General features: G+C 42.6%; 1 protein-coding gene across 1 annotated transcript in view; it reads left to right on the plus strand.

Annotated features, from left to right (window-relative positions):
• The window catches only part of srcin1b (SRC kinase signaling inhibitor 1b), a 183,511-nt gene that overhangs the window by 43,822 nt on the left and 118,416 nt on the right, over window positions 1–21,273 (plus strand). The window lies entirely within an intron of this gene.

Consider the following 21,273-nt stretch of genomic DNA (forward strand, 5'->3'; position numbering starts at 1 on the left):
ATATAAAATACAGGCACATAGAAGGACATGAAATGATGGCAAAGCTGGTTAGCCCAGATTGTCCTGAAAAAAACCCAAGATATAGCATGTGTATGTAGCCTTTATAATGACTGTGATATGAGCTTAAAAGTAAAGGCAGTAAAAATAACCCAAAAACGCCTAGGGCCCATAGGGTTAAAAAGTACCGAAATAAGGTACCGTTTGGTACCAGTACCGAATTCCAGGTATCGGTTCAATTATGAACGGTACCCAACCCTAGATTTAGGACCATATATGAGAGAATGGAATGGAAAAAATCTGATTTCTGTGTCACATGAGAGCAAAAAAATCAGATTGGGCCACATTAACTTGTAGTAGTTTCAAATACCTGTAATGTTTTGATATGTAAAATGCATCACATTGCATTGTGGGATTGTCAGCATAAAACGTGTGCTTTGGCTGCAACTAATGATTTTTTTCTGATTAATAACTGTTTGGAGTTGGAATTTTAGATTCCTCTTTATTGATTCGGACACTCCAGTAAAATGGTGGATGGTATATACACCTGAGTAAAGTATTTTGAGCAGCTAATACAGACTTCCCTGTAATGAAGGGTTGATCTGTGTATCAGTGGAGTGAATATTGACTTTGTAACATGAATCATCTTGTGTTGTTTGTGGTGTTGAGAGAAGCTGGAGGGAGATTTAGGAGGAAGATAAACCTGAGTGTGTGAGAGAAGAGATGCCTATAACAAGAGAGTGCGATATAATCTGCAAACAGTTTTTTGTCGTACTTTTCTGTCTCTTTCACTCGTCTTGCTTCATGTCTTACACACACACACACACACACACACACACGGGCTGTAGGATCTCATCTCTGTGCAGCTTTCCTCAGCAGCCTTGGAGAATGATTTCATTGGGATGACAAGTGTGCCTCTCCCTCCATATTTCTGCCACCCGGGCCCCTAGCCTGGATCCAAAGGCAGTCTGCAACAATAAAGGCTGTGGGTTTTTTTTGCCTCTCCCTTTCTTCTATCTGCGTCGACCCAATCTGATTTTAGCTGTGCTGAAAGTAGCATTTTCTTCCTATCACAACATCGCTAATGCTTACTTTCCTTCCCGTCTCTTGCCTCTCTATCCCTCTTCATTTCTCTCCATCCACTAAGCAGAAAATGGGTCCAGTTGCCGTTGCGGGCTATTATCTGTGCGAGCTATCTATCTTGATAATTGACTAGCGGGGGTAAATGTGACGGTGATCGGTGTGACGCTAATACATTCTGCCAATTTGACACGCTCATAATCCACTGGGCTCGCGTTTTCCACCCCGCAGCCATCACGGTGGAGGCGAGAGGTTTGACGTGTTGGGAGCACTGTAGCATCATGGATACACACAGCATAGGCCGAGTGTGTGGGTGGGGAGAAACACTCGGTCTAAATTAGGAATCGGGAGCGTTTGAGTGGGCATGGAGAAGGAGGAAATTGGTCTAAACATGCACAGATGTACGTTATAGAGGCAAACACGTACAGATGGATATAGCTGTCACAGTGTGGATATGAGAGCCAAGCTGCAGGAAATAAACACATCCTAACATCACAACCAATTTGTTCTGTATGCCGCTGATTGCTCTTGCAGCAGTGAATTGCAGTGAAAGTGAATGACATGAATAGGAGGCATACTGTATATCCGGAGCCCAAGTAGTGATGTGTTATACTAATTCCACTTGGCATGACATCCTCACTTGGCACCAGGAAGGAATGACATCCTGGAATATTTATAACAACACCTGAAGACATTTAAGCTCCAGTGTTTAGATATTTAACTTATGCTGCCTCACTGAAACAATGGAGGGTGATGGAGATATGTTTGTGCTGCTCATAACAATGATAGGTCACAGAACATTAAACCAATAATCGCCTTCACCAAAGACTGAATAATAAACGGACGTAGCCATAGTGATGTCCCCCACTGGTTTGTTGTCTCTCGTTTTGTAGCTTCAAGTTCGGCAATTTGACTGTTGCCATCTTGGATTTTGGGGGTCAAAAGCAGCCCCCTAAGAAGTGCAACGGGCTTTGAAGCCAATTTTTGTAGTGGCCAAACAGTGTAACTACATGTGTCACGAGATGCCATAAAAGACTTTCCCATTGACTTAAGAGATGTCTGTAGATTAGTGAATGCATTTTTTTGAGCATCACACTCTGTGAAATGACCTGTTTCTCTATCAGAATTTAATCTATTCAGTCTGATAACCTTGGAAAGTCTAGAAGAGTTGCACAATTGACTCATGTTATCCCCATTTAAAGGGATAGTGCACCCAAAAATGAAAATTCAGCCATTATCTACTCACCCATATGCCGAGGGAGGCTCAGGTGAAGTTTTAGAGTCCTCACATCACTTGCAGAGATCCAAGGGGAGAGGAGGTAGCAACACAACTCCACCTAATGGAGGCTGACGGCGCCAAACGTCCAAAAACACATAATTGAAACCACAAAATATCTCCATACTGCTCGTCCGTAGTGATCCAAGTGTCCTGAAGCCCCGACATAAAAAGTTGTTTGGAAAAACCTCATTTGAACTCTGTTTGTAGCCTCATTGTAGCCTGTAGCTCTGACTGCCTCCCTGGGCACCGCGCTCACGTCTCCAAACATGACAGGCAGCCAAACATCTAGCTGAGTACATGAAACTGTCCTGCACTAGGGCTGCAACGATTAGTCGACTAATCGATGACTAATCAACTATTAACATAATCAGTGACTATTTTAGTAGTTGACTAATCGGTTTGAGTCATTTTTCATAGCAAAGTACTATAAAAGTACCCAAAATACTCTTATTGCAGCTTCTTATATTCAAATATTGGCAGCTTTACACACTCTCACATGACGGTGAACTAAAACTCTTTGGCGTGAGCACGAAACAAGACATTAGATGACATCATTTTGGGGTTTGGGAGAGACAGACCGACATTTTTCAACGTTTTAACCCATTTTTCTATAAAATGATTCGTCGACTAATCAAAGAAATAATCGACAGATTAGTCGACAATGAAAATCATCGTTAGTTGCAGCCCTAGCCTGCAGCTGTAGCTGTTAGTGCACCCCACTAACTGATTGTTAGCTAGCCTGAGGTGGACGTGCTTAAAAAAATGTACTGAAAATGAACTTACTTTCATTATTGATCATTAAATGTTTCGTCCAACTAACTGTCTAAAACCCAAAGATACCAGTTAACTATCCTTAGGTGGTAATGGACTAGAGGAAATTTTCCATAGATCTACGAACCCCCATTTTATTGTGTCTGCAACAGTAGGTTCTCTTAGCAAAGGATGGACCTTAGTGATGTCAGTGTACAGTGACTGGTTGAACACATGAGCCAAAGCAGCACCAGCAACCGCCATTTTTAAAACCCCTAAACCTGTTAACTGTTTAAACACAGACAACAGTGATCACAAGCAGATCGTACAACCTGTTCTCACTCCCAACTCGTCATGTGCAGCAGTTTTGTCAGTGATCTCAGCGTCAGACACACAGATGCACCTTTTGCGGCAGTGTGATAGGCACCGGGCGGCAGCAGTTGTTGATGCGGTGGGCAACAACTTACCAAATACTGCCGGTTTGTCATTGGACGTTGGTGTCAGACAGCGACGACCAGAGGCACCATTCACGGGGGTGTGATACGCACTGAGTGGTGTCAGTTTACTGCAGCACTACCGTAGTATAAAGAGCGAGAAAGTGTGCAAAGGAAAGGTGGGAGCTGTGATGGGTGGGTCCAACAAACTCCAGACTTTGACTCAGGAGCCTGCTGTTCATTTCTCGTGTCAAATTAAATTGTGTTTTTTGATAATGGTGTAGTGTGCTAGCATGTGTGCTAGACATTACATTATGTGGGTAACAAGGGTACTTATTTAGAGCCAAACCATTATGTTTTTTTCTAAACCTAACGACGTGCTTTTGTTGCCTAAACTGGAGGAAGTGAACCTAAAGACAGTGTTTTAGTGACGCATGTTTATTTTGAAAAAGACTGGATGCATGTAACGAGCAGAAACTGAAAATTTCCTGCAAAAATAGAGGCAACAGAAGTTGTATTTTGAATTGACACATGCATATTAGGAGTGTAAATTTACACGGTGTCCCTGAACATCCAAAACTGACGCAGGAGGGGACCTAGCATGTCATATTTTGACGTGCAGTGGCGTTATTTGACGAGTTGGGATGAGAACTCGTTGGCTCGTGGCGAAAATTATGAGAGACTGAGCATATATGCGACAGGAAATACAACGTGACTCATAAAGCGAAATACCATTCAGCTTTCCAGTTGGTACATGAATACACACAGAAAAAAAGGCTTTAAAGGTATGTTGTTTTTGGGGAGCTCTGTTTGGTCCAAAAACGCCTTTAGAAGAACAAGGAAACAAGAAAATATTTACATTCAGTTTTACCATTTTTGCTTCAAAATGACTTATTAAACAATTAATTGATCTTCAAACTTGCTGGTAAAATTTCTGCAGATCCACTTAGTGGTTAGTTGAGTAGTTGTTGCAGGCCCAGACCAACAGTGGACAGAGTTGTCTGCATACTTGAGGCTACTCTGTGTATCTCAAAATTTTGTAATTTGGATGAACGACCCCTTTTTAACATCAGAACACTGAAGAGCAGCAGTTTGAATACAGTATCACGTAACAAGCACATCATGAAAGCTGTGACAGAAGTACAGAGAGACAGAGCATCACAGTCTCCTCAAACATGCTGCATACAGCCTGCGTTAATATCTTGCCAGACATTTCCAGATGGAATAAAGGATAGTCTGAGTCACTAACAACATTTGCATAGTGCATCTCAAAGTGTTGCCAGAAACGGGTACACAAAAACTTCAAATGCATCCGAAGCCTTTGCACAAACAAGCCCGACTCAAAACACTGTGTCAACGCTGGGAATGACACCGAGGTATTATGGCGTGCTAAGTGCTTGTATAAACAATAAACATGCATGTCTAAATAGCACAGCTGGAGTGACGGCGTAATCACGGCGAGGAGTCACTGCGACACAAACAGGCGCGGACACGGTGGCGTTGTAAAGGGAAAAAGAGGGGGAAAGGCGTGATAGAGTTGTAGCAGTCATTAAGGGCAAGACTGCTCTCTGCAATTCTGGCTTATCTACTGCAAGGTGGAAGCATGGGGAGGGTAATTCTGCTCGGGGCTCATGTGCAAAGCCGAGATACAGAACAAGAGGGAAGTGGAGGGAGAGAGGGAGAGATAGAGCTGGTTCATTTGCAGCTCGTCCCCGTAGACTGTGGAAAGGATTATACTCACAGAGAGAGAGAGACGGAGAGAGGCAGAGAGGGAGGGAGATGCACAGGCTCTGTCTTAGCACACACTGAGTACCCTGCCTCCAATCTTCTACACTGCACTGTGCACTCTCAAACAGCACTCAGCTCACTCTCCCTCTCTCTTCGTCCTCCACACACACACACACACACACACACACACATGTGCAGACACAAACACACCAGTGCCATGTAGAATCTCGGCCCGAGGGGGACACCAACCTGCACAGGACCACGAGCCAGGTACGCTCCGTTCATTCATTCCTTTCTGCTCACATTATGCAGCAGCAGATTTTTTGGGTTGTCGCTGTGTAGTGATCCAGCCACTCACTCTCTGCAGAAGACTCTTGCAGGCTGGCTGCATGCACCAAGATTATCCGGCTTCTTTTGCATAGCCCCAAGAGAACCAAAGAAGAAAAAAAGATAGCAGAGAGGGAGAGGAGCCAGAGAGGAGAGGGGAGAGGGGGGGATGAAAGGACAGAGAAGACAAAAGCCAAACTAAGCAGTGTTTTCTCATGTAGGGCAAAGAAAAGTGTGCAGCGGGCAGCCAGCTAACCTGGGTTGACCTTCATGTGGAAGCTCCTACTTGGAGCACCGTTCCAGCACTATGTGGGACACTGTCCACAAAGACCTTTATCAAAACCTGTGCCTAAAAGCCTCGCAGCCCCACCTCCAACTCTGATATCTGCTCTCTGGAGAGGGCCATATTAATAATCATACATGCTGAACATGCTCAGGGGACTTGCTGTAATTGGTTGGACATGCAAGCTGATTATTGCTGTTTGTGAAATTCATTTGTATGTGTCAGAGTCAGCGTGCACGTGGAGGATCAGTCTCTGGTGTTAACACATGCTTTCACTCTCAGACTTCATCTGAGAGAGGAGTGTTTTTTACCAAGGTGTGTCAAGTTTGTACACGAAACCCTCATGAGTACAACGCCACTGACTCCCAATCAATTTCAAGCTTTTTGAAGTGGGTGTACCACTCTGGTTTTTCTTTTTTTCCCATTCTGGAGGATCCAGTGACTCAGAATCTGGGGCTTCAGAATTCACTTTGATGCTGGTTTGATATCAGTTTGTACATCTCGAGGCTGCAGGGGCCTTCCTCCTTTCTGGAAATATGTTGGAATAGAGTTGTGCTGGCCTGGAGAGGAAAAAAGCAAAGCGGCTCCGAATGAAGTTTTTAATCTGAGTCACTGCTGACGTTTTCCCCCTCTGATTTCTTTGATCTGGCTCTTACCAAAGAGTCAGGGCTGTCTGACAAATAGCTTCAAGACCAGAGACGAATCCTAGTGTTCTGATGGAGCCTTTAAAACAACCGCAATATTATTTGGTGTTGGGCTGTTTGTTACGTAAGTCTTTATGATTAAATCACCACTCTAGTTGCCTTCAAAGTCCTGCCAAAAAATCTGTTGTGTAATTCTTTTCAAAACTGTTAGATATCTTACTGATAGTCTCCTGTAAAATGTGCATTGGTAGTGCACCATAATGAGGTTTGAGTCTAGTTTGAAGGTGACCAGAGCCCTGCTGTAAACCTCTCTATCCACACAGCATCACTACTTTATATTAAACAGAATGCTCACTACAAACTTACTACTGTTCCTTTAAAGTATTTATACATGTTCAGTATCTTTAATCTTTTCAAAGTTTGAATCACAATCACTTTAAGAGAGACGCTACCAGTGCACTGGTCAGTTTTTAAAGTACTGGCTATTTTACTTCCATAGCATCTCTTTTCAGACTAGTGGGAAGGAAACATCCAAAATACACCTTCAGGCATTTCTGCAAAAAGCACATATTTAATTAGATAATGCATCATCCGCATATTTAAACATGCAACATGCAATAATTGCCTTAATAAAAGTAAGTTATGGGGAAAGTTTGTGCTGAAAAATTAAGCCAATGCAAAAGTGCCAAAAACTGCAGTTCCTGTAACGGCCACTTGTGGCTGGCATTAGAAGTGAGACAATCCCCATAGACCCCAATGTTAAAACTCAACTTTACAGCAGAAATAAACATCTCTTTTTGCCTCTGTTGCTAATTTCAACATTCTTAGGTGAATTTTTTTATAACTCACCTCTTTACATTTCATTAAGGCTTAAAGTCACCCATATTTAAGGGTGGAGCCGCTTTAAGTGACCGGCTGTCTGCAGATAGTGTTCTGGACTTCTGAGTCGTATCCACGCCTCGCTCCTCCACAGCGCCAGCCTCTTACCCAAATATGGTCACTTCTGGCGCCAAAAAACCAAGACGGCCAAAATGCCAAACTTGAGGCTTTAAAACAAGAGTCCCCAAACCAATGGATGACATCATAGCACCTACATCCATTATTTTACACAGACTAAGTGTCTCTGAAACGTAAACAGCAGTGCAGACAGTCTTACACCCTTTTTCCACCAACATAGAACAAGTTCTGTTCTGGTTTTTGCACCTAATTTTGAACAGTTTGGACCAAAAATAAATTGGCTTGGAACCTGAAAAGTTGGTTCTCAGCTGGAATGAAAAAATAGCGGGTTTTCCGTGACCTAAAGAGCAAACGTGACGACACTAATCAGCGTGTCATGTTCTACGGATAGAAAAGAGAGGGTGGAGTCTTGAACGTAGTAGTCTTCTACGTCTTCTTCTCATGACAGTTGGTCTGAGCTTGTTTTTTAGATAAAAGTTAGTATCTGTAATGACAGCAGAAAAGCTTGTAGATAATCAGTGAGATCCGCCATCTTATTACTACTACATGCTAAGGTTGTGCATTGTGCGACGCCCTCTGGTGATGACGCGTCCTTGATTACAGTGGTTCTGCTCAAAACTGGTGGAAAGGTGGGCTGGTTCGCTGGTTCTACGAATCGTAAATGAAACGTTTTAACAACAGAAGAGAAAAGTTAATTTGGTGGAAAAGCAGTATTACAGATAAACCAGGCACAAACACCTCACGTACTGTCATAGGCGCTGAATGTATTGTTTCCCTGGGCACTGCCTAAAAGATGAATCTATTCAAAGCTTAAAAACTCTGCAGTGATCATTACAATACCATATGGTTTTATGTGAATCAGTTTCAATTAAAACATTCACCTCAGACAAGAACGGATCAGATCATTTATCTCATGATCCAATCAGATAAATTGAGAGTCAGACCCTCTGTGGAGGCCATGACAGCAAGTGGTAGAGTACAGTGTGAAGCTAACATTAGTGTCGCCCTATTCGGCAAGCTGCAAGACATATCTCACCATATTGTAGCCTCAACTACTTTATAGCTTTTTACTAACCATAACTAGGCTTGTCACGATACCAGAATTTCAGTAGTCGATACCAATACCAGTGAATTTCCACAATTCTTGATACTCATTCGATACCACGATAAAAATCCCAAAACAGAACTCGTGTGTTTCTAAATTCACTACTTTATTAAAACTGTTTCAGACTTTGAATTCTTTAAACAAGTCAGGGTGTCTGTCTTTTAAGTGTTCAGCCAGGTTTGAAGTGTTTCCTCTTTTGGTCTGGAAACTTCAGAGGCACCGTTTGCACCCTGGTTTTTGCGAGTTTATAATTTATCCGCTTTCATGTGCCTCAAATGCAAAATATCTCCACCCACGACTCCGACTACCTGACTGTTCGACAAGCCGAGGTGTTGTGGCTCCAGCAAACGCGCCAAACCAGAAGTAAGTTGCTCAGCCGCGCCTGGCAGCCATAAGTCTTTAGTACGCCTGCTCTATGGACCCTACAGTTGCAAAGATCTGGCTACTTTCATGCTGCAATAATTGAGCACTTTTGGCTTCATGCACCACTGAGCAACTTTCATAGGAACGAACGGGTCTTGCCTCCAATGTTGGATCCATGTTTGCAACTTGCTAAATGAGCTACGTCTTATCTGGGCTAAAGTGTGCCAATATTTAGGACTTTTCTTATCGGCAGTAAATCCATGAAAATACCAAAACCGACAATGAACTGACCCGACTAACCTGATTGTATCAAAGCCTGATAAATGTTCCTCCATTGTTGTCCAAAAACTATTAAAAACACACACAGTTGCACTGAGCGACATGTTCCTTCATCACCAAGAACACGCACACTGTAGTCTGTTTCGTCTTAGTCCACACACATCGTCCTGCTGCCATAAATGCTCACCACATCACCCAGTGTAGATTAATCCGCCACAGAAGATAGTCCCAAACAAATGCACTATTTAGCCAAGTTTTAGAATCGTTTGTTAAAAACTTCAGTGAACAAATGTTTGAGAAAATAACTGAGCTTTTTCCAAAGAAGAAAATATATTTGGGAGCTGCTTTTAAAGATCCTCGTCTTCAAAAAGAACCGGTGTTTGTCCTTGGGGCTGAGAGTCGCACACTGGAGGGGATTCATGAAGTATTGACACACGGACTAACACGTTGTTGGTTTTGGTCTTTTCAGGGGATTTGTTGACAAGAGGAAAAATATAGAATAACACCAGTGTTATCCTTGAAATATAGAAATGAAAACAGGTTTAGCTCACAGTTAAAACTCTCTCACCCCGCAGTTTGATTTCCCCGTGGGCGCTCACAATTACCCGAGCTCCCAAACACCCACGTAAATGGGCGCCTATGTATGCAACACTGCAAACGATACTAAAGCCTTTCCCCAGATACACTGTACACATCAGGCAGTCAGTGTATGTGCCTTCAGCGGCGCTGCAGACTCTGCAGTAATAAGTGCAGATGAAGTTGCCTCTGCTGAGTTTGTTTTATTGCACAATGGTGAGAAGCAGGGAGGATATGAGGGAGGAAGAAAGGGGAAGACATGCGACACCCACAGCGCTGCAAGAACATGACCTGCCGAGCCACCAGAGCACGGCCTCCTGTTAACCGTATTGTGATTGTGTGTTTGCCCCCCCCAGAGGGAGGCTGACCTACAACAGACAGTAGTATCAGCTCTGGCTCGGAGCCCACTGAGCTGTCAGCCTCACATGCCAAGCTAAGAGGAGACGGGGGACATGAACAGTACGGAGGAGATCAGGGATAACAAGCAGAGACTGAGGTAGACTGCAGTCTGTCTCAGTCTGCCTCTATTAGTGATGCTGCAAGGAGCCGGAGAGGCACTGAACTGAATCATTCTCTGGCTCTGAGACATTGAAGTGAGAGCGGTTTACAATTCATGTATAAAACAGTGAAAAGTTTCCCTCTCATGTCCCTGCTAGCAGAGAGTCCGTGCACGGGCAGATTTAGGGAAATTGTTGTGGCGGATACACGGTGCCATTACACGTCTGCTGGGTCACGGTGCCCAGGTTTAAAATGACTCCCCTGCGCTTCATGTGGGCTGACAGATGAAAGGTTTCTGAAATGCCAGGTAGAGAACCGTCCCCGCTAAGTGTCGGAATGAGTTTTTGGATATCAGGGCTCACAGTTATTGCTGGATTTGTGTATTATTTGTATAAGCAGCTGGCACTTATGGAGGTGGGATTTCATTATCAGCAACTTGAAGCTTTGAAATTCAGAAATATGCATATGTGCAAAGAGACAGGCAGTCGGAGGCAGACAGACACACAGTCCTTTGAAAGTGCCTCCTCAGCTGAGTGGATTTCCCTCCTGCTTCACTTTTCCTCAGAGCACATCAGTCTTGTTAATTGCCTGGCCCACTCCATTTTTCCCACACCAGTTGACTTATGACCATTGATGTAACATGCTGCCAGTTAGGAGGAGGCTAATCTGCAAATCATGCTAGCACACCATCTGCAGGCAAAGCATATTTTTAGACAGTATGCAGAGGACGGACCAGTCTCAGTGAATTATTCTGATTAAGAGCACCATCTGTTTATAAAGTTTTGCTTTTACACTGTTAACCTTACACCAGCTGGCAGACTGAGGATGAATGAAAGAAGAAATATAAATATGTATTTTGTGCCTTTTCTCTTAAACCAGACACCACACCTTTCAAATTCTGTTAATTCTAAGTGTTTGATTCTGTTTCTACTAGATTTGCACCGATTACAATTGTTTGGGCCGATTTCATTTTTTTCAAACCACGTTACAGCTCACAAGATATTGCAATATTTTCTATCTTTGCTTTAATAGAACATTTTAACCAAGATACAACCAGCTCTTCAATAATCATCTCAAACAAACAAACAAAAACAATGACATGTTTCTTAACCTGTTAAGAAACATTTTCCTTCTTGCTCAAATATAACTTCAGGTACAGTATTAAAATAAATGAGTAAAAAGGTATACGTAAATAAAAACAAAAATAAATAAAATAATAATTCTTGGTGTAGACCATTTGTGGGTAATTTCTTGAATAGCAAACAAAGAAAGACACACGCACATCCAAACTGGAAGAAGGGCAGGTGCTGAGCCGAAAACGATGCAAAAACAGAGAAATCAAACAGCTCGCACACTGCAGGGCTCCAATGCTCAGTCGAAATTTATTCGAGCTCGAAACGTTACTTACCTGAATAAATTTCGACTGAGCATTGGAGCCCTGCAGTGTGCGAGCTGTTTGAGTTCTCTGTTAATTTCTTGAATAGACAAAAAAGTAAAAATATCTCCTGTGGAAAATTCACACAGGTCTTCAGGACGCGCTCGCCAGTAAGCGCGCGGACAGTTTCAAGCGGCACAGTGCAGCAGTGAGAGCTCTGCAGTTCAGTTTAACACGGACAATTAACAACTTCCTCCTTCTCTCTTTTGATGTGTGTGCGTGAATGATTAAGGTGAGAAGCCGCCCATGTTTCACTTCCTCACATCGCCCAAGCCGCGAGTCGCACGTGTGTGTGTGTGTGTGCGCTGCTGATGTTGCACGATGTCAATCATGCGGCGCGCCGGGAATATGACCGGCGTTTTAAATTGGCATATTTTAGACTGACCGGCCGGTCGCAGGTCATGGCCGATCACGTGAAAATCTGCCGGATTCCGAGCACTGCCGATAAATCAGTGCAAGTCTAGTTTCTACCTCAAGTCAAAACCATTTTAAGGTGGACTTCATCGATTTACCACGGCACGCCTATAACACTGACTACTGTAAGTTAACATGCACCAAAGCCTCATTTCCACCAAGCAGTTCAGTTCAGTTCAGTTCAGTTCAGTTCATTGTTTCTGTCTCCACAGTGAAAGTTGTGGATGGTCCCAACAGAAGCGTTCCTTAGCGTCCCCATGTTTGGTCCCCCCTCTGTTGGGGTACCTAGCACACAGATCTGGTACTAAAAGGTGGAGCTAGAAACCCTGCAGTCTGATTGGTCAGTAGAGGACGGTCACTCTGGTTTTATGTAACCTCTGTTCATACATCAGTAAACTACAACTATAAAATGAAAGAGAAAAAATAACTTCATTCACTGGGCCGACTGCCGGCAACTTTTAAGGTGGAATGTTAACTTGTAATGTTACTCAATGCATGAGTTGATGACGTGAATCCATCAGCACACCTTAAATTTCACTGTGACAACTTTGACCATCACTTTAGTTTTTATATGACACACACTTTTAGTAATGAGTGGATCTTCAAGTGTTTAAAAATATATGATAATTTCAACCAGATTATGTGAACAGCATATATTCTAATCCTCGCTTAGGGTAAAAAATGCGTCATGGAGTGTCGTTCCTGCAGACTACAGCAACACTAAACCTCTGCTCTTGCCTAAGAAGGACGAAATGTGCAATCCCACTATATTTAAATATCCCATCGAGAGAGACTCTTATTCTTGCCTTATCTATTTTTTTCTGAAAATGTCAGCATGCAACCCTATAGCGTGTAATTTAATTTAATATATTTAAAAAAAATCTTTATTAGTTTAATTTTGTTTAACTTCTTCGTACAGTTTTTTAATATTTTTTCATATATACGTGCTATTTTACTATCTTATGTGCTAATTTAAGCCGCTTTATTTAAGTTACGTGCCTGCGTGTTTTGTGTTCTGCATTGTATTTTTATTTCAGTTTAATGTATACCCAGGAAGAACCTCCTCATCTTGTTGTTTTGCACTGCAGCACAGTGACAGTAGAGTCTGTTCTGTTGTAGCTTCAGCGAGAGAGAAAGTTATGATGTCACTTACACGACTTGTGTCATTCTGACTGCGTAGTTTTGACTGACAACATTCTTGACTTGTACAATTAGGTTTTAAATTGACAACAATCACTTGTGTAATTAATGGCACAATTCAAATGGCATCAAAAAGATTATTCATCTCTTGCCACTAAATATCGTACATATTTCTCTCTGAGATGAGGTCCCATGGTGACCCACCTGAGGGGGAGGGACTTTACCTCTGTGTGAGAATCAGCTGTGACAGTCACTCAGTGGAGTCCTGTAGATTTAGAAATGTTTGAAATGCTTGAGGAACAGGAGAGGAGGTGCGTTTACCAACATGTTGTGATCACAACACATCCGTTGCTTGCTGGTCACATGGCAAAGACAAACTGTACAAGTCTCAGACGAGACACTCAGACAAGTCTGAGATAATCAAAAGAGCGGGCTGGAGTGCTGCAGCTCCGGCTTCTGCTCGTCTCCCTGTTTGTTCTGCCTCTGATGTAGAGGAGAGAGAATTCCCTTTGCAACCTAAACTGCTGCTAAAGTTGTTATCCCAGAAATGTAGCTTCAACCTAATTCAGATCTCCTGAATTCTTGGAGTATATAACCTATTTTACAACAGCATTTCACAATTAGTGCTCTCAATCCTTACTTCTCTTACTCTGGTCTACACTGTATATATAATGTATTATAATCCATTCTACCTTAGTCATATGAAATGTGAACCATACATCACAGGTGTCTATGAGGCTGACTCCAGACGATAGAGCCTAAATGAGTAAACGCACATAACAAACGACTTAAGTAAATTGCGTCATTTTAAGTCATTTGTACTGCTCAGTGCTCTCTGTGGAACAAATCAATACATTACCTCCCTGAGCCCTCCTGCACAATGACCACTTTAAAGCCGACACGTCATGTTGTGTCTGGAAAGAGACCCTGAGGGAGATCCTCTCCTCTCTGCCTAAATACTTAAAGCAATTGTTATATTTCATTTCATCTTTGTTACAGCAGCAATTTGGCTCCGTCACTGATATTCCTACACCGGGATGCTGATGTTCTGTCCCCGTATTTATTTTATAAATGAATCATGCTCATCAGATTTCAAAGACTCAGAGTTGCCCTAGTTATGGCTCAAATTCTTTGTGGTGCATATATTAATACTGAAGAGTTTCCTTTTAAAATGAGGTTTCCACAATTTGAGAAGAGTGACAGGCAGTCAGATAAAATACAGAAAACTTAACCATCTCTCTGTTTGACTGTTGCAGGCAGTTTGACAGTGGTGGAAGAAGTACTCAGATCTTTTATTTAAATAAAGGTAACCAGTGTTGAAATTCTCTGTTACAAGAAAAAGACGCATTCAAAATTTTATTTCAGTTACAGTTTAACAGTATTAGCACCAAAATATACTCAATTTACCAAAAGTAAATGTGATCATTTAGTTTGTAAATTTCCCCCAAGTGTCGTCTTCGGGGCTGAAACTTGACGCCAACGCAGAAGTGCCAACAACTGCAGTTCCTCTAATGGCCACTTGAGGCTGGCTCCAAGAGTGAGTCAGTTGTTAAAATGCCCAAATTAACAGCATAATTAAACATGTTACAGTTTGTCACAAATGAAAACTGTATCTGAAGAACTTTTATTTAACTTACCCGTTTACATTTAACATGTAATTTTGGTCGCATAAAAAAAGTCTTGCTCAGCGTCTGGTTGTACTGAAGGAGTCGTACATTCAGTGTTTCTCATAAGTTCATTTTGTTTCACCGGTTATAAGCTTGTTTTCACTGGCAAAAATTAGCATAAGCATTATCACCTAAGACTGAAAATGCACCATGCTAACACAGCTAGCAGCTAGCGTTAGGGTTCCCAGCTGGCCACCAATGTCAGGACAACGTCTAATGCTAACTTCAATTTGACGTAGAATACTGACGAGAGATGAAGCTGATGTTTGTTGGTTTTAAGTTTTGATGTACAGTGACGAAAATCCAACGTCTTCCAAACGTCTCATGTCAATGTCATCTTGATGCAGAGTAATGACATTTACTCATAAGGTATAGAGAACAAAACCTAACGTCTGCAAATGTCATTTAGACATTTTAAATATGGTCAACCCAATTTTCATTCATCAAAATCAGTGTCCGATGTAGGAGTCTGTTGCCTGTTGGGAATTAGCTCCAACCTCTGATCCAAATATGGTCATCTCTGGCTCCAAAAATTCAAGATGGCGACGGCCAAAATGCCAAACTTGAGGCTTCAAAATGTGAGTCCACAAATCAATAGATGAGGTCACAGTGGCTACATCTATTCATTTACACAGTCCTGAGGGATAAATAAAGTCTGATTGATAGAATGATGTCAGAATCTATTTGTTGATTGTATTTTCTGTCGTTAATCTGAATCTGCAAAGTAACTAAAGGTATTAAATAAATGTAGTTGAGTAAAAGTTACAGTATTTGCCTCTGAAATGTGGTGGGGTGGAAGGATGAAGTAGAAGACATTCAAGTAAATTACAAGTACTCTTTACAGCTGGATTCTGATTGCCTGCGATTAAACTTTATGCACAAATATTTACAGTAGCGTATGCGCAGTATTTGTTTCCCAGCTCTGTGACACAGCACAAAGCTCAGGCAGCAGTCATCCAGCTGGCTGCCTCCCAGAGCCCAGTGTGAGTCTGATTAGTGGCCACTAATAGATCTCGATCCCTGACTCATCCTGTCCCACTGTTCACTCAATGATACCAATTACTCACCTTCAGGACGTGTCCTGGGCTCAGACAAGCCAAAAATATCACTTTCTAATTACCACGACTTCCTCTCAGAGTTGGAATTGATGTCTGGCCTCAGACCAGCTTTTGTCCTGTCACTGGCTGAGAGGTGTGCAGAGGGTACGCCAGAGTGCTGCTGTAGGTGCAGCAATTTAGTGGTGTAACTGGGAAAAGAGGCATGTGTATTAGCTGTGCAGTCTTCAGGGGCTGAATTCAATCACACATCTGTGATGGAGGGCGGCTGCTTGATAACCTCAGTCACATACCTGCACTCACCCACCCCTCTTTTCATCTAACATCCTCATCATGCAGCCTCTCATCCCACTTTAATGGCACCAGGGACGCACCACATCCTGAGTGTTGGTATATTGATGCTCTGAGTGTCCCAGAGCTTGATACTTGGACCAGGATGAGCTGATAGGAGTGTGAAGTTTTAAAAAAAAGTAGCAGTCAGGGCTCAGATTCACTGAGCATGCAGTATAGATCCAGTACAAGACAGTTAGAGGATCAGAGAGGAAGAGGATTGAGTCTCGGCTGTCCCCGCTTCTCATCACGCAGGCATGTCCTAAATTATTATTCTCTTTGAAGATGGATCATCAAATTTAAGATCTTCTCCCAGTGATGTGAGAGAAATCTGCAGAGTGGTTTGTTCTCAGCATAACGAGCGGCCCGGCTGGCACCACTTTCCAGAGATGACACCCAAAAGAAAGTGTCGTCACATGCGCGAGGCTAATGTTGATACAGTGATAAATGTCAGTGTGTACTGACCGTGTAACAGCATCAGCGGTGGATAAATGTCACACGGATGCATCACGTGGGATTATTTGTGCTAAAAATGTACCTGGCTGTATCAAAGCCCTCGTTCCTCATTTCATGGCAGTTAAAGTGGACACACACAGACACAAATACACACCGGACAACTTTAACTAATAGCTTTCTATTTCCTGCTGGGACTCTTCCTTCAAGCGTATTTTAAAAGATGCAGCCCAGGAGTGAGAGGTTTGAAGCTTGGTCTTCAACATGTGTTACAGTTACACAGTGTGACGGGTGTGTAAGTTATACACACTTATTTACAGCCACAGAGGAGAAGTAAACCTCTCGTGTATGTAGGGTGGCCTCTCTTAGGCTTGTTAACGTTGCCCGGCTGAATTAACTTGATCAAAGGTATTTTTGGAGCTGCAGTTCTTAGACGTTAAAAAAAAATTAATAGAAAACAGCAGTTATTACTAAAACTGTAGGCTAGTACTCAGCCTGTTCACTGAGTCAGACATCTGCTCAACTGTTGAAACAATGACAAGTAATAATAGAAGTTTAGAGTTGGTTGATGAATTGGCCTACTGCTGTGGTCCAGATGGATATACTTACTTTGAAGAATAGTTCACCTCAAAACAACATATGTTATAGTACTCGTCTTCCAGGGTACGATCCTGAGCATGTGCACAGACATGCATGTGTATAAAACTACCGTAAAGCTGCAGTTAGTAGCTCGGAGTACTGGGGGGCTTTATGGTTCAGTTCAATCAGACTCAAATTCGTTTGCCCCCTCAGTGCGGTTCATTTGTGCAGGTGTGAACACACCAAAACAACCGGACCGAGACCTTCTTGAAGAGGTGGTCTCAGTCCGGTTCCAAAGGAACTCTGGTGCGGTTGGTTTGTGGTGAGAAGGTGTTCCGACCTGGATGTGAAGCAACTGCAGTCACATGACACATTGTTTGGGTTAAACATGAGCATGTTACAGTCCTGGAGGATTATTAATGTGCACCTCCTCCTGTACTGCCTTAATATGCACATTCAGCACATCCAATGCATCAAAACATTGTTTTCTAGTTGGAGCCGCGCCTCGTTTTCAAACTGTATGGTTTGACTAAAATGAACAATGACAGCAATATAGTCCACGATGAGCAGCGCTAAAATCAACCTGCGTAGTTGTCCCTCCATTGTGACATTAGAAAGTGTCACATTTATCTTGCAAGTGTACTCTTCTTCAACGTTTGCTTTACTTCCTGGATTTTTCCCACATGGAAATTCTGACCAATCAAGAGCAGCTTTCTCACACAAGGCATTTGATCTGGTCCTCTTGTAAATGCTGCCGTGAGAACACGAACCAACTCTAGGCAATTATACAACTTTGGAACAACATGAGTCCCTGATTCAGACCAGAGGAGACCACTCTAGGACTGACAGCAGCCTTATACGCTTTAATCACTGAAGTCAACAGGCCTGTATTTGGAACAGGCCTTTAATTCCTTTCACACAAAACTGTTGCTCAGGAAATACAATCAAATTGTTTATTTAAACCAGTATTAATATCACTTGTATAAAAATTAGGCTTCAGAGAAGATACCGATTACGAATCATTCATTTTATCTAGCCCCAACAGACAGCACATCAGAGACAGGGAGAGTTATGACACTCGTTATTCGGCGCCCGGCATACTGACACAATCTCTACAACTTAGATTAATTTCTATGAAAAACCCTTTTGATTGTTTTGATCTAAGGACCCTTACTGACCAAACACTGGTGCACTGTGACAGCCCTGCTGTGCTGTGGTCCAAAAGAGATGGCTTTTGTCTTCTTCTTTGGCATTGGTGCACTGCGATAGCTCCACCTGTGCAATGCTTGTAAGAAAATAGCTTTCATTATGACTCGTGTCAGGGTTTTGTCGAGAGCTGTAGGTGGCATGAAATATGACGGAAGCGGCTGCCTCATAATTCTCATGCAGGAAAATTTCTGCCACCTTAGACGTCAACAACAACACAGTCAGGGTAACTTGCACATTGTATCTCGACATGGAAAGTCCATGACCTGGCGTCCATATGTGATGAGGTCGGAGAGAGAATATGTTGACCTTCAGGTCATAATTTCCATACATCCAATGTTCAGGGGGTAGAGCGGCTGTCCACCAATCAGAAGATCGGTAGTTCGATCCCTTGGGCCCTGCAGTCTAAAAGTGGAAGTGTCCTTGGGCAAGATACTGAACCCCAAATTGCTGTCAATGTGAGTGGTTATAAATTCTGATGAGCTGGTGGCACTTTGCATGGTAGCCTTGACCACCAGTGTGTGAATGTGTGTGTGTGAATGGGTGAATGCTAGCCTTGTTGGAAAGTGCTCTGAGTGCTTGCTAAAACTAAAGAAGTGCTGTATAACTGCAGCCCATTTACCGTCCATTCACTTTGGTTTATGATCAAATACCTGCAAAACTAATGACATTCCCATCAGCCTCAGCTGTGCTTTGTGTTTAGTGCTAATTGGCAAATACAAGCTGAGCTTTGGTGTCGTTACCCTTTAAAGACCCTCAGATCCTGATTCAAGTTGTGTTTAGTGATGAGATCTGAGGTGGCTTTTGTTTCTTCTTGTACTTGTGTAGCTATACGCTGTTCCCAAAGACTGTCGGGGTTTGAACTAAATTTAACAGTACAGGAAATATAGTATGTAGGCTGTCTCCCAAGATAAAGGCTTTTCCCTCCTTTATACTGTTTCAGCTTTGTTGTTGTTTGCAGCTTCCAAAGATTAGAAACATTAAGAACTGAGAATACTCTCTGCACTCTGGCTCAGTGACGTGACAGTGGAGGTGGGAAATGGAACCAAACCTCGCTACTCTGATTGTTATTTTACTGTTCAAGTACATGTATGAGTCGTCATTGAGTCACACAGTCACATAAGCATGCTTTCACACATCCTGTCATCTAATCACTTCATATGAATCATGCTGTATGTATGTTGGCTCCAGGCGTCGGGTTTTAACCGCAGCCAAGATGAATATTTTTGCTATAATTAGCACTCTTAGTTTAGTTGAAATTGATCCGATGTAGCATGTTAAGACCTATAGATGTAATACACATTAAGCTTTTTGGCTAAGAAAGAGACGGGGAAATGAAGGCGTGGAGGAGAGAGGAAGAAGAGACGCTGATGTAGACAAGAGGGCAGAGAGATGGACTGGGCAGACTTTCCCAGCAGAGCAGAGGACATTAAGTTTCCATGGCGCAGTGATGGTTATCTGGAGGATAACCAGTTTTCTGGGATGCACACTCACTGGGTGTGGTAGTGTTTTAAAGAAGCTGAACACCAGTTTAATCCATTTATTGAATCCAAATTTAATTCATGGTTCACTGCTAATGAAAAAGAGTGAGGAGATGAGAGATTTGTTTAACAAATCCAGGAACAGAACTGGCGACGCACAGGCACTGCAATAAAATCCTCTTATCACTGTATATGTCATTTCATAGTGTGATATTTATATATTGTGATACAGTATATTTTCTGAACAGTCTACAGAGACTGTTAATGTTTTGTCTAATCCAGTGAAGTAAAATAGCTGTCAACAATCAGACATCTTCCACAATGATTTGCAACATTGCTCATTATTACTTAAAACACCTGATAATGACGTCAGTGTTAGTTTGAGAGAGACCCACTGATGCTGCTGGCACCACCACCATGCAGCTTCTGGTGGGGACTACCACAGTCAAGCCCGCAGGGGCCAAAACTCCCTGCACGCTCTCTGTGACACATGCACAAAAACACACGTGTAGAGGAACACAGAACATTAATTAAAAATATTCTATGCTGTATTTTCCTAAAAACCCAGCTCAGTCATCGATTATGACCCACTCTCAGTGTGTGGTGGTGTGTTTATCCGCAGAGACTCTGCCTTCCACCTGGATCTTATTTTTTCTTCTTATTTTCTGTGTTCGAGATATTTATGGGCGTGTACCTCCACAGTGCTCAGGTGAGGTCAGGGCTTTGTAAAAAGGTAGTGACCAGGTGACAGAGCGTAAGCAGCAGGCGTCCAAGAGACACAGTGCTGGGAAAAAAGCAAATATAGAGAGGTCAAAAACCAAATGAGAGAGAATCTGGGGTTAGCTTTTACATAAACTTGTGAGTGTATTTACAAATAGCTACTGACAATCCTGCATAGTATACCTTTAACATTAGATCCTGACCGATCCTATCAGCATGTCTGAACGCAACGTTTTGAAAACAGGTTCCAGAGTGCAGCCTTTTGGAAACGGCAGCGTCTCCGTTGTCATGTAAACTTGCAATATTTTGGAAACGGCAGCGTCTCCGTTGTCATGTAAACTTGCAATATGCAGTTCCTCTGAAAACGGAGAATTTTCACACATGCGCATTACGGTTCCAGTCACTAGTCACGCCGACCGTCACAACAACAATGGCAAGCTCTGTTTGTGCTGCTCACCCTGTTGATTTGAAGTGAAGTGTAGATCTGTTACTG

The sequence above is a fragment of the Epinephelus moara genome, chromosome 13 (genome assembly GCF_006386435.1).
Source record: "Epinephelus moara isolate mb chromosome 13, YSFRI_EMoa_1.0, whole genome shotgun sequence".
NCBI lineage: Eukaryota > Metazoa > Chordata > Actinopteri > Perciformes > Serranidae > Epinephelus > Epinephelus moara.